The following is a 12,264-nucleotide window of genomic DNA, read 5'->3' as shown; positions in this document are numbered from 1 at the left end:
TCATTTTTACCTATCATGCTTATAAGGGCCAGTTGGGGTTTGTTTGTTTTTGTTTACCCTTCTGGGCTAATAGGGGACTACATAGGTTATTATTTCATTATTACTACTTAGTTTGTGACAGCAGGTTATATCTGGTGTGTACTCACAACTTAGGTATTTTTTGTAAACCCTCTTTTAGCATTTTCATCTTCAGCGTTAGATTATATTGTTATTTCTTTGACTTAGTGTACACATTTTGAGTATACTACTATTGATATTCTTTCTTAAGATGATTCTGTTGTGTTAGACTATTAGGCTACTTTTCTTTTAATTACCTACTTTGTATATCATTTCCTTTCCATTATGTTTATTGTTCATTATCTCCTTTCATGTTATTTATACTTAAATTATCTTTAGAGCTCAATTAGCCTAAACCTAATGCGTACCATATGTTTTGGTACTCGTACTACACTTATGCATCTTTTTCCTTGATGCATCTCCTAGTGTGAGTTATCATTACTAATGTGTTCTTCATGCATAGCTATCTTGGATTAGAGATTTGGGGTGAGTGTAACACCCTGAATCTGATACCCGGAATGCTACACGATGCTCAAGACCTAAAAGGATCACAAGCAAACCTATGACTGATATCTCTATCTGTATACTATGTAATATACTGTATAAAATGAACACATGAACTGAAAGGCCATAAGGTTCGAAACTATAACATAAAATCTGATAAATCATAACATATGGATGGGGTATAAAATACCCCAAAAAACTAGAATAAACTGTCTAAAATATGATAGTCTGGAAAGCCTTTAACTGACTGAACTGTCTGAATAAGTAGTTGATGGGACTGTCCCCAATAAACTCCGACTACTGAAATGACTAAGTACTGAGATAATGAAATAACAAAATCATATCATCCTCGGAGAATGAGGACTCACTGCTGATTGACTGATGATATCTAGAATCTATTGATGCTCTAGAGCTCATGTCTTTGAACCTATGGTATAAGACACTATAGTGCAAATACGTCAGTACTTTGAATATACTGGTATGCACGTAATGTAGGCTAAATGCATGGGGTTCATATGCTTGAACAACAATAACTAACTGACTAATATGAATGTGTGAATACATGCATGAATACATAGTAACTATATCTGAGATTGTGATAACATAAAATTACTGATAACTAATCATGACTGATAATTGAGTTTTGATGATTGATATAACTAATAACATGAGTGACTGTATCTGATAGTCCTGAATCTGATGGAACTAGATGAGTTCTAAACTGTTCTGAGTGGACTGTATCTGATAGTCCTATATTCTATAGAACTTTCTGAGTTCTGTTACAGAGATTGAATGACTATATCTGATAGTTTTGAATTCTATAACTGAAACTATGGGATGTAGTTATCTAACCGACATGCCCTAAATAACATATTAAAGCTGACTTGGGATCCATTCTGTAACCCCAATTAGAAGAATGTCAATACCGCGCCACTAGTAAGGACAAGCTATTGGTGACCCTCATCTGATAGTGTTTATCCTTATCATCAACCCTTATCTGACAGTGTTGATGTCTCAATATATGTTGGCTACATAGTTCTGGAATGCAAGAAATACGTCTATGAATCTCACCCTCATCTGACACTGTGTGTTCCCATCCCTGGATTCACTCGGTGCTAATTCCTACTCCTATCTGAATAGACACTGAACATAGATTACTGAACTGAACTAGAGGGGAAGAATAATCCCTAGGGGGAGAAAATGTATTACCCCGAGTTTGCATATCTTAAACCTCTTAACTTTTCTTTATGAAACCATATCCAACCTAAAGTAATGGTTAAACATAAGTTGACTCTCTTATTTCTTACTCAACCTTATAACTATTCTAATGTCATTGCATGGATTCACTGAATCAATTTAGTCATATGTCTTGTTTCATACTTAGTCATGTAATAATGTTCACAATTATACATTTTTAGTATGTGATCTAAGTTTTCTTAGTTCAGTACTCTCAGTCTAACCAATCTTATTAGAGGATGAATATTTTCAAGGGGGAGATATTGTAATATCTCGTATGTTTCTAACCTAGAAATCTAACCATCATTCCTATGTGTGTAAACTCTAGTCTCATGATTCATACTTAAATCCATGTTTCATGCTCATTAACCTAGTGTGAATAGAGATTATAAGGTGGGAAAGATGTTCGTAAGAGTCACTTAGAGCAAAGTGAGCTAAGAGCCTTTAATTCGGTAAAATTTTGGTGCTTAATTCAACAAGGGTCAGCTTTAAACGAGTATAAATTTATATGTGTGGAATTTTGTAGCTTAAGACCCACCAAATTTGAGATAATCAAATTATCTTTCCAACGATACCAATTTTACATTAATATGATACCCAAGGTATAAGTTATGGCGATGTAAATGGTTGTGCATTGCCTAACAATCACCGAAGGCCACTGGAATGGGTGTGCGATTGGAAATACGTCGCCTAACACAGGGCTAGGAAATTGTCCATGCATTACCCACCTTGTCTTGGGCAATTTACTAGGAGTCGCCTAGGTTATTTCCCAGTGCCAAAAATGCTCCGTATTGACTTAAATCAAGGGTATTGAAGTTATTTCCCACCCCTAAACCATCTCTAATCACTTCAAAATGATTTGATGAAGTCTTAATCATATTAAATCCTCTCTCTTAACCCTAATAAATTAGTAAACAAGTCAAAAACCCTCTTCCATTTCCAATAACAAGATTCAATCCCTTTTCAAAAAAAGTCAAGGAATTCATGTTTCCAATCTAGGAATCCTTCCATAAATCAATCATTAAGGTATGTTTGATGCTCATCCATGGGCCCTTTTCACCCATAGAGTCCAAGAATCCCTTTTTATATTTTAAATTATGAGTTTTACATAATTTAATTTGAATTATTCCCATGAATATCTTGATAATTTGATTTAAAGTTATGATTACACGTGTTTTTGAGGGAGTGATCCATTCCATGTTTTGAATATTGAACTCTTTTTGTTTAAAAACTCAATTCGTGGTTTTATTATTATAACTATATTTTTATAACATGATTTACCAATTCTTATGCACAAGTTCATAACTATCATATGTTTGATGAAAAGACTAAGTGTTGGATTTTTTAATAATGATTCCCTAATATGGTTTCAAAGATTTTATATGTCCTTATTCTTATTTCCATTTAGCTCTAGTGGGTTATGAACACCCGATACCTAGTTTACATAATTTCAATATCTTTAGAATGATTTCAAGTATACCATGAGCATTATCATTCAGTCAGTTATTACATTCATTTGTTTGTTTAGTTAATTTAGTTCTGTCCAGTAATCTATGCCAGTTAAGTTAGGAGTAGGATTTAGCACCGAGTGAACCTAGGGATGAGGGATCACCCTCTATCTAGGACTTAGTCCTTAGAAATAGTCCTGGAGTTCAAGAACTGCATAGTCAGTGTAGGATTATGAGATGTTACCTGCCAGTTTAACACTGACATTCTCTGAGGTGTCTCCCACCAGTTTACGACTGGCATTCTCTTAGGGGTCACTCCCCAGTTTAGGAATGACTCCCTAGTCCTCCGGGACACCAGTTGAGTGGATACATTAATCCTTGTGTTAGCACCCGTGGCACGGTACTAACAACCTTCAAACTAGGGTTATAGGTTTGACCCTAACTATCTCAGATTGGGGCATGTCAGTTAGGTGATATCTCCCACAGTCTCATTTTAGTATTTAGTACAGAATTTAGTTTAGGTTTTATTGACCATAGCATACAGTCTTCTAGTTATTCAGTTATTAGATTTCAGTAATTCAGTTTATAGATTAATTCTGAAATATTATATGCTTGGTCTTGTATTCTCAGTATTTAACTTTTCCTGCATGCATACTCAGTTATCTCAAACTATTAAGTTAGTCATTATTCCATGTGCAATTAACCCATGTATTTTAGCCTAACCTTATTTCATATACCAGTATATTCAAAGTACTGACAATATATTCCTCTTTGCACTATGATGTTTTATATCATAGGTTCGGATGCTTAGTTCCCCGGCAGTAGTTAGACATCCAACTGTTACTCATCTCTGTAGTGGTGAGTCCTCATCTATTGGGGACATAATGGTTTATTTTAGTTGTTTACTAGTTCAGTACATTTAGTTAGTTAGAGTTAGTTGGGGACTTATCCCATCAACTCCTAAGTAAGTTTATAGGCTTTCAGAAATTTAGACAGTTAGTTCTTTTTTTAATAGTTTTTATCAATTGTTCATACTTGAGATTAAATCATATTTTCAGTATTCAGACCTTATGGATTTATTAGTTTTTTTTGCACATGTCTATTAGTATTATTTTATTTAGTGCTCATAATAAGTACTAGCTCACAGGTTAGCTTGTGGTTACCAGTAATCGTAAGCACTGTTTTCGCGACTAGGGAGTAGCCTTAGGTCATGACACTACTTGTATGAAGGATTACACGACTATTGGTAAAGTTAAAAGGAGAACCAGACATCCCATGATCAACTACTTGTCTTATGATCACATAATCCCTAACTGTCAAAGTTATTTTACTAAGTTTTCCCATCTCAAGGAGCCTAGGCACTTTAAAGAAGCAGCCAAAGGAAAAAAAATGGATGCAAGCTATGAACCCAAAAATACAAGCCCTTGAAGACAACAAGACTTGGTTGAAGGCAGACTTACCTTAAGAGAAGACTATAGTATGCTCAAAATGGCTATAAAAATCAAATATTAGGCAAATGGTAAGGTAGAAAGGTTTAAGGCAATATTAGTGGCCAAAGTTTATAGTCAGCTGGTGGACTAGACTATCATGACACTTTTTCACCTATTTCTAAGATAGTAATAGTCAAATGTGTCATTGTATTGGCTATATCAAAAGGGTGGAGTTTGTTTAAATAGATGTATATGATGCCTTTCTGCAAAGTGATATTAATAAAGAAGTCTATATGGAGATCCCAGAAGGATCTAAGAAACTAGGTAAGGCAAAAGTGCAAATTGCTTAAGTCTTCATCTGGTATGAAGTAGGGATCTAGGAAGTGGAACATAAAACTCACTACTACTTTAATAGATACTAGTTTTGTTCAGAGCACGTATGACTATTCTTCGTCCACTCTTAAGAAGGATGAAGGTTTACTAATTACATTTGTTATACTGCTAATCTAATTGTAATAGGTAGTAATGAACATGTTATTATTAAAAAAAAACAAGTTCTACATAAGCAGATTAAGCTAAAGGTACTAGGGAAGCTCAAGTACTTTTTGGGAATTTAGGTTTAGAAATCCACTGAAGGTGTTATATTGAATCAGAGAAAGTATATTTTCAAACTTATTCCTGATACTTGTATTAACTGTGCCAAGCCTACCTCCACTCTATGGAGATTAATTTGAGACTGAACTCAGTAGAATATGATCAAGTCACTGGTTTTGCTAAGGATATTATTTTACATAAGCTACCTCATTTCAGGATTGATTGGTAAGATTCTATATTCTAACATGACCAGACCGGATATTAGCCTTATGGTTCAGACTCTTAGTTAGTTTATACAATGTAATATGAGATCACAGTGGGATGCAACCATAAGGATAAGTAGTACTTTATGGGGAAAGTTGGTCAGGGGGTGTGGTTACAAGTTAAGTTTTGCTACCATAGTGACTTATTAGTATAATTTTGATTAGGAAACTTTTACAAACTCTAGGAGGTCCATCACAAGTTAAGTGGTCAAATTTGATGATTCCCAAGTGTCCAAGAAGTCTAACAAGAAGAAAAATATATCTAACAACTCACTGAAGTTGAGTAAAGAAGCATGGCCTCAACTGTTGTTGGAGTTACTTGATCAATAGGACTTTACACTGAGTTGGGGGTTCCTATTTAGATGTCTATTATACTTCTAAGTTATAGTAAATCATATATTCATCTAGTAACTAATCCTATGTTTCATGAGAGGACTAAACATATAGAAATAGATTGGCATTTTACCAGGGATAAGATCCAAGCAAGGATTATTGAAAAAACCTATATCCAAACTTAACAAGAAGTTGCAGATCTCCTCACTAAAGGCTAAGGAAGGTTGTACATCAAAAAATTTTGTGAAAGCTTGGTGTGCTCAATATTTCCCCCTGCAGCTTGAGGTAAATGTTCAAAGACACCATGATTTACTTGATAGAATCGACTGTGCAATTGATCAATATCACAGTTTTTGTTTCTATATTAATCACTGTTCATTACAGAAATTAGTTATTCTAGTCATTGTTTATTCCATTAGATAGTTGAAAAATTAGTTAGCTAGTTAAGTATTTAAGTGTGGAAGAATTTTTCGGGACCAAAAGTTACAAGTCATGATGGTACTTATAAACATACCAGTAGCTAACCCGAATCTCACAACCAGAAACAATAAGTGAAAGGCTAATAGAATGAAGATACATATCATAAAATAGAAGGGCCAAATATAAATATAAATATAAACACAAACAAAAGGCCCCATAAGATATATATGATATAGAATAAGAAGGAAAATATATGAAATACACCCCAAGATATGGTATCAGTCAGTATAGGAGCGACTAAACATAACAAAAGTACTAAGAAAATTCCACATACATAGAACCATCTTAAAAATATAAAATAATGACCATTCCAATAAAATATAGGAAGAAGGAACAACTTCAAAGGTTAGGGGCTCACTGTAATACCCCGAAGTTTCCTAGCTAATTTTGTCCCAAGAATGTCTAGTATTATTTTCCAAATTGAATGATGTTTATTTCATGATGTTTATATTCATGTTTTCATGCATCGGACATCCATTCTCACTATGAGAAACTCAGTTATGAAAAATCTCAGTCATGTATTCATGTATCAACTCAGTCAAATCATGAATCTGATATTCATGCTCAGTACAAGTCTCAGAAATGTCAGTTATGTAGTCTTGTTTTAGTATTCATGTTTAGTGTGTACTTCGATTTATCATTTCTCCTGTCTAAGTCAGTCTTATTCAAGGATGAATGTTCTGAAGAGGGAGATATTATAATACCACAAGGCTTCCTAACTAATTCCGTCACAAGAATGTCTAGTATTATCTAATAAATTGAATATTTATTCCATGAGGAATTCAATAAGATTTCCATCAATATATGATTTGGCCAAATCCGATAACCGGGTAAAAAGTTATGACTCTTTCAAGATCCCATCATAAAACAACGCCAAATTAGTCAATGATGTGCCGCACCACAAGAGAAAATGGCAATTGACAAATTCCAATAAGGGTCGCAAATAAAGTGGCAAGGCGATGGTCAATTTCTCATGATTTAGACTTATGAAATTATGCTATGTATACATGCTATCTTATTCATGTATCAAGCTATGATAATCAAATGCCCATGAAATATCTTTAATTATTGTATTATGGATTGTAGATGTTAGTCATGTATTCAAGAATGTCATGCCTTGTCAGTTTACTTCCATCGAGTCTTGGGGGTACTTGTACCCAAAAAATATAGTTGTGTGCCTAGAATCAGTGTGATGTTTCAAGATACTCTAAGTCAAGACAAGTTCAGCAAAATTCAATCAGTCTCATGACTCAGGAAAAACTCAGTAGTATGCAAACTCTACAAGAGGAAAATGCTCAACCCAAATACCACCATATTCAATCACGCAAGGATGAAGCATATCTTCCAATGTCTGAAAAGTGCTTTCTACTTGCCCATATGACTGCGGGTGGAAGGCCGTACTAAGACTCACCTTAGTCCCTAAACCCTTCTGAAACGACTACAAAAAGTGAGATGAAAATTGTGTTCCATGATCTGAGATAATAGAAAAAGGTACTCCATACATCTTCACAATCTCATGGAGATATAACCTTGCATAATCCTCAGCCGATAAATTAGGCCTTACTAGCAAAAAATGAGCAAACTTTGTCATACTATCCACAATGACCCAAATCAAGTACATGACGCATAAACTAAACTAAATTCACAATTTATATGGATGCGAACAATTATCTCTTGGAATGGCCATACTCATGAAACTTCAGATAGTAAGACTAGATTGAAAGATGGAAAAACCATAGGATCTTTTTTGTCTGACTGCTAAACTAAATTATTCAATATACGGACTGAATTATACTGAAATGTTATACTAAACTGGAATATTTCTTCAACATACTGTCTAAGAAGTTCTAAAACATTAGGGAGCAAAGAATTTGGGTATGATTTGAATAAGATATATGAGTAAGGACTCTTAATATGGATATAACCCTGCAATAAGGAATATAGGCCTATGAAATATAAACTTGGATAGAATCACTAAGCCTTAGATAATGCAACTTCCTAATTCAAGCTTATCCTCACTTCTTAAATACTTGTACATGTACATATATGTAACACCCCACACCTTCGGTCTAGAATTTAAAATGTCATTCCTATGTGTATAGACGTAAACTAAATGATTCCATGTTAATATATCTGTTGTGATCAATCCTTTAGTGTGGTAATATGTTTGAATATGAATTGAGGTCACAAAAATCTGCTAACTCTAAGACGAGTTGAAAATATTTCTATCGATTAAGTTTTAGTAGATGTTTCAACTTAGGTAATATTCCATTGACTATTACCCATAGAATATGATGATTTAGAGTTCCTACTATATATCAAATTAAAGACCTTCGAATCTTCTTTCCAACGCCACTGACCATTCATTAATCTGAGTTTGAAGTCAAAAGTTATGAGTGTTTGAATAAGACACTATCCAGAATATGCAATGGGGTATGAGACTCCCACTTAAGGCTATGCTTTGGGTTGTGCATCACCCAGATTGGCTTGTTCCATGGACTGTGCATCACCCAGCTTGGGAAAAATGACATATAAGCTCCATTTTAGTGTTATTTAAGGATAATACAGTCCCTTCACGTCCCATAACAGTCCCTAAACACTTACAGATGAATTACAATCCTAATGTATGTTATTACCTCTTCAAAAATCCAAAATTACTCTTCTAAGACACAAGAGAAGAAAAGGAACTTAGGGTTTGCTCTTTCAACCTTAAAGGTTTGATATTTTTACAAATTCTTCATCAATCATTGTTTGTGGGGTTTTCCTAAACTATATGGGCATGGTTAAATTGTTTTAATAACGTTTTGAATGTTGAGAAATAATATGTTTATGAAGTGTTTTAAATTACATTAAGAAGAATACATTTTGAATGTTTTGGTCTTGAGGTTTCCCTTAAACTTAAATTTTTACTCGTGTATATATATATGTGTGTTTTTATTTTTGAAATATGAATTAAGAGCATGAATAATGTATTTCTCTCTGTCATTGTGTTATTTCTTAATTTACAAGTTATGGGTTACTCAACTGCATGTCTTAAAGAATGAATCAAGGGTATTACTATCATTTATGAACTTTATGTTGGTTGTGAAATGAAGATAGGGATATTTCTTGTTTGTAAATGTTAAAGATGATTATTGAAAGAATTGCATGCTTTGCTACAAGGTAATTGACCACCACTTATTTTTGAATTGAAAGACAGAATCTTTGCATAAGTTTTTCATGAATTTTGATATACAAATTCTCGTCCTGTTTGAATAATTTGGTGCTACAAACATTATGTTTTGAATGAATATATTGTACATGAAATTGTATGGCTTAGATATATGACTTTCAAGTCGTAGTATGACGATACCAAATAAATGAATTCCATAATAGAGTAAGATTTTTAGATTTTAAATTCAAAGAATACATGTGTAGAAAAAATTAAAAATGTGCTTAAAAAGAGTTATGTGGTTAACTAAAGATGGCATGATCCTTAAAAACTCATTACCCAAAATCATGTTTTTCCGATACAAGTTATTATGATACCCGAAAGGGAAAATGTAGGCTGGGGATGGCCCTGTGGCATAGTAAATAAGCAGATACTACAATTCTTGTGGCAAACTTTGGTTAGGGTCTTGGTTGATGAGTCAAGGGAAAATTCCATATAGCCCATGGGAATGTAGAATTATAGGGTGTACCACCTAGCTGAAAAGTAAAGCAAAGAGTGTGTTTTTTTTTTTTTTGGTTTTAAAGAAATGTTTCAAAGTCTTTAAATATGCCCATGTATTTTTAGATTTCGTATGTAAAATGTTTTATGAATTACTCTTACTTATGTTTGATATAAGTAAGTTATCATGAGTTTCTCTGTGTACCAGTACATTAGTATTGACCCTCTATATTTCTGGATCTGAGGCTCAGTCTCGTGGTCCTTCTAAACCATAGATTTATCCATTTGAAGTGTGCAGTTGGTGAGCCTCCCTTATTTTGGAAGGCCTATTTTTAGATCATTGTTACTTTATTTTAGGTTTATGGTCCAACTAGGGGCCTTGTACCAGTTTCTAGATAGATGATGGTTTTCATGTTTTTAAAGATTTCGCAAACTGGTGTCTCACGTTTTAAATTTTAAGTAGTTTCTTTTGAATTGTTCAGTTAACTTATGATATTGAATATGTTTCTATCTTAGTTTATTTTCCATATTTCTTTATAATATATGCATGGTGTGTATGATGGCCAGATAGAGATAGTCACCCGAGCCTTTATGGTTTGAGATGCTAAGCACGGCCAGGGCCTCGACTAGAGTCATGACAATATAACTATTCCATCCAAAGTCTGAGTTGAACTACCTTCTCTCACTATGCTTAAGACAAACTCATAATTATAAGGTACTGCTCATAACACCATAATGCTAGTCTGAACCATGAATTCAATACCCCATACATTTTCACAACTTCTCATCTCAATAATCATTCTTCTTACCACCTCAACAACTAAATTAAGCATCTTGCTAGGAATTTACTAGTATACAATGTGCCCATCTACTTCTATACCAACATGACATTCAAGCCTATTATTATAACCACATAAAAACATCCATAAAATCATCTTTCTCATATTCTCTAAACTTCTATCAATAACAAATTCCATGAACTATCCTCAAGAAGACACACCTAGAATTCTCAACTAATCATAACATAGACGAAAAAAAAGTTTAACCTCAATCTTCCTTCACCCTTATAGCCTTATATATAAAATAAGCATGCAATAATATTTCCTCAACAAGAAATATTTACTCTCTCCCAATATACAATTGATCATTAATTTTTCATCAACACTATCTTAACTTTATGGAGAGGTCACTGAAAGGTTAGAACATGAGGACCTGAAACATGAAAGAATACTATGCATAAATTTCACACTTAACTAAGGCTTGAGGAATAGAGTATAAAAAGCATGAATTCAAAAGAAATCCAATCTGACGACACACTTGACATAATTCAAATTTCACTGTCTATTATAACATACCGTGAGTTTTGTGAACTGATCATACTATAAGTCATGGGTAACTGAGTCATGAGCTGCATGACTTGAGTTTGGAGTTCATAAATACATAGAACATGATTCTTACTGCTGAGCAACCTGGAACTCTTTATACTAGGAACTGAAAACGTACATCATTCTATGGAAAGTGCATGAATATGAGTTATGATCATGGAATTGACATGTAAGGTATGAGTAGATATCATGACGATTGGAAAACAAAACTTTGCTCTGAGATATGGATGGGTAGGGAATCATCCTCTCTTATTATTGTTCTACAACACACTAGCATCACTACTAGAATCTGAGAACCTGACTTGATTACTTGTTCTATCACCTCTCCCTTAGCTTTAAGCCATCATTCTAAGTCTTTGAAGCCCTTTAATAAAATCTAAATTGAACTATAATACTCAACCTGAAAGACTACACCTGAAAGTGTAAAACCCGCTGCTAATACAGCTTTCTGAGATACAAGTCTTAGCTTTTTATAGCCCCAATAATTAACACCTAGTAACTTAAACACTGACTAACGTAGAGTCTTCATAATTATCACCATACCATGAGTTCACACCATCTAAAATTTTTAATTGTCCTTACTATTAGATTAACTATCCAAGATTTTCTAAGACCACACAAAATCCTAAGCTTATTTCAGTCCTTTTATGTTTTTTAAAGGGGCGCCCATACTTAGAAGGTTATAGCTAAGTTTCCAAACTTAGTTTATTTTAGCCTTATAAAGTTTGCAATCTCATTTCATGACATTAATGTCCTTTAATGGTCCTTATTCTTTCTAAGTCATGACTAGGAAGGTCAATAGGTGTTCCCAGACAAGTTTTAAAATTTTTGGAACTCGATTAAACCACGTTCGAAAACCCAAAATAGTGGACAAACGTGATCATG

The sequence above is a fragment of the Capsicum annuum genome, chromosome 7 (genome assembly GCF_002878395.1).
Source record: "Capsicum annuum cultivar UCD-10X-F1 chromosome 7, UCD10Xv1.1, whole genome shotgun sequence".
Taxonomy (NCBI): Eukaryota; Viridiplantae; Streptophyta; class Magnoliopsida; order Solanales; family Solanaceae; genus Capsicum; species Capsicum annuum.
The sequence above is the reverse complement of the archived record's forward strand: the minus strand, read 5'-3'. Positions refer to the sequence as shown.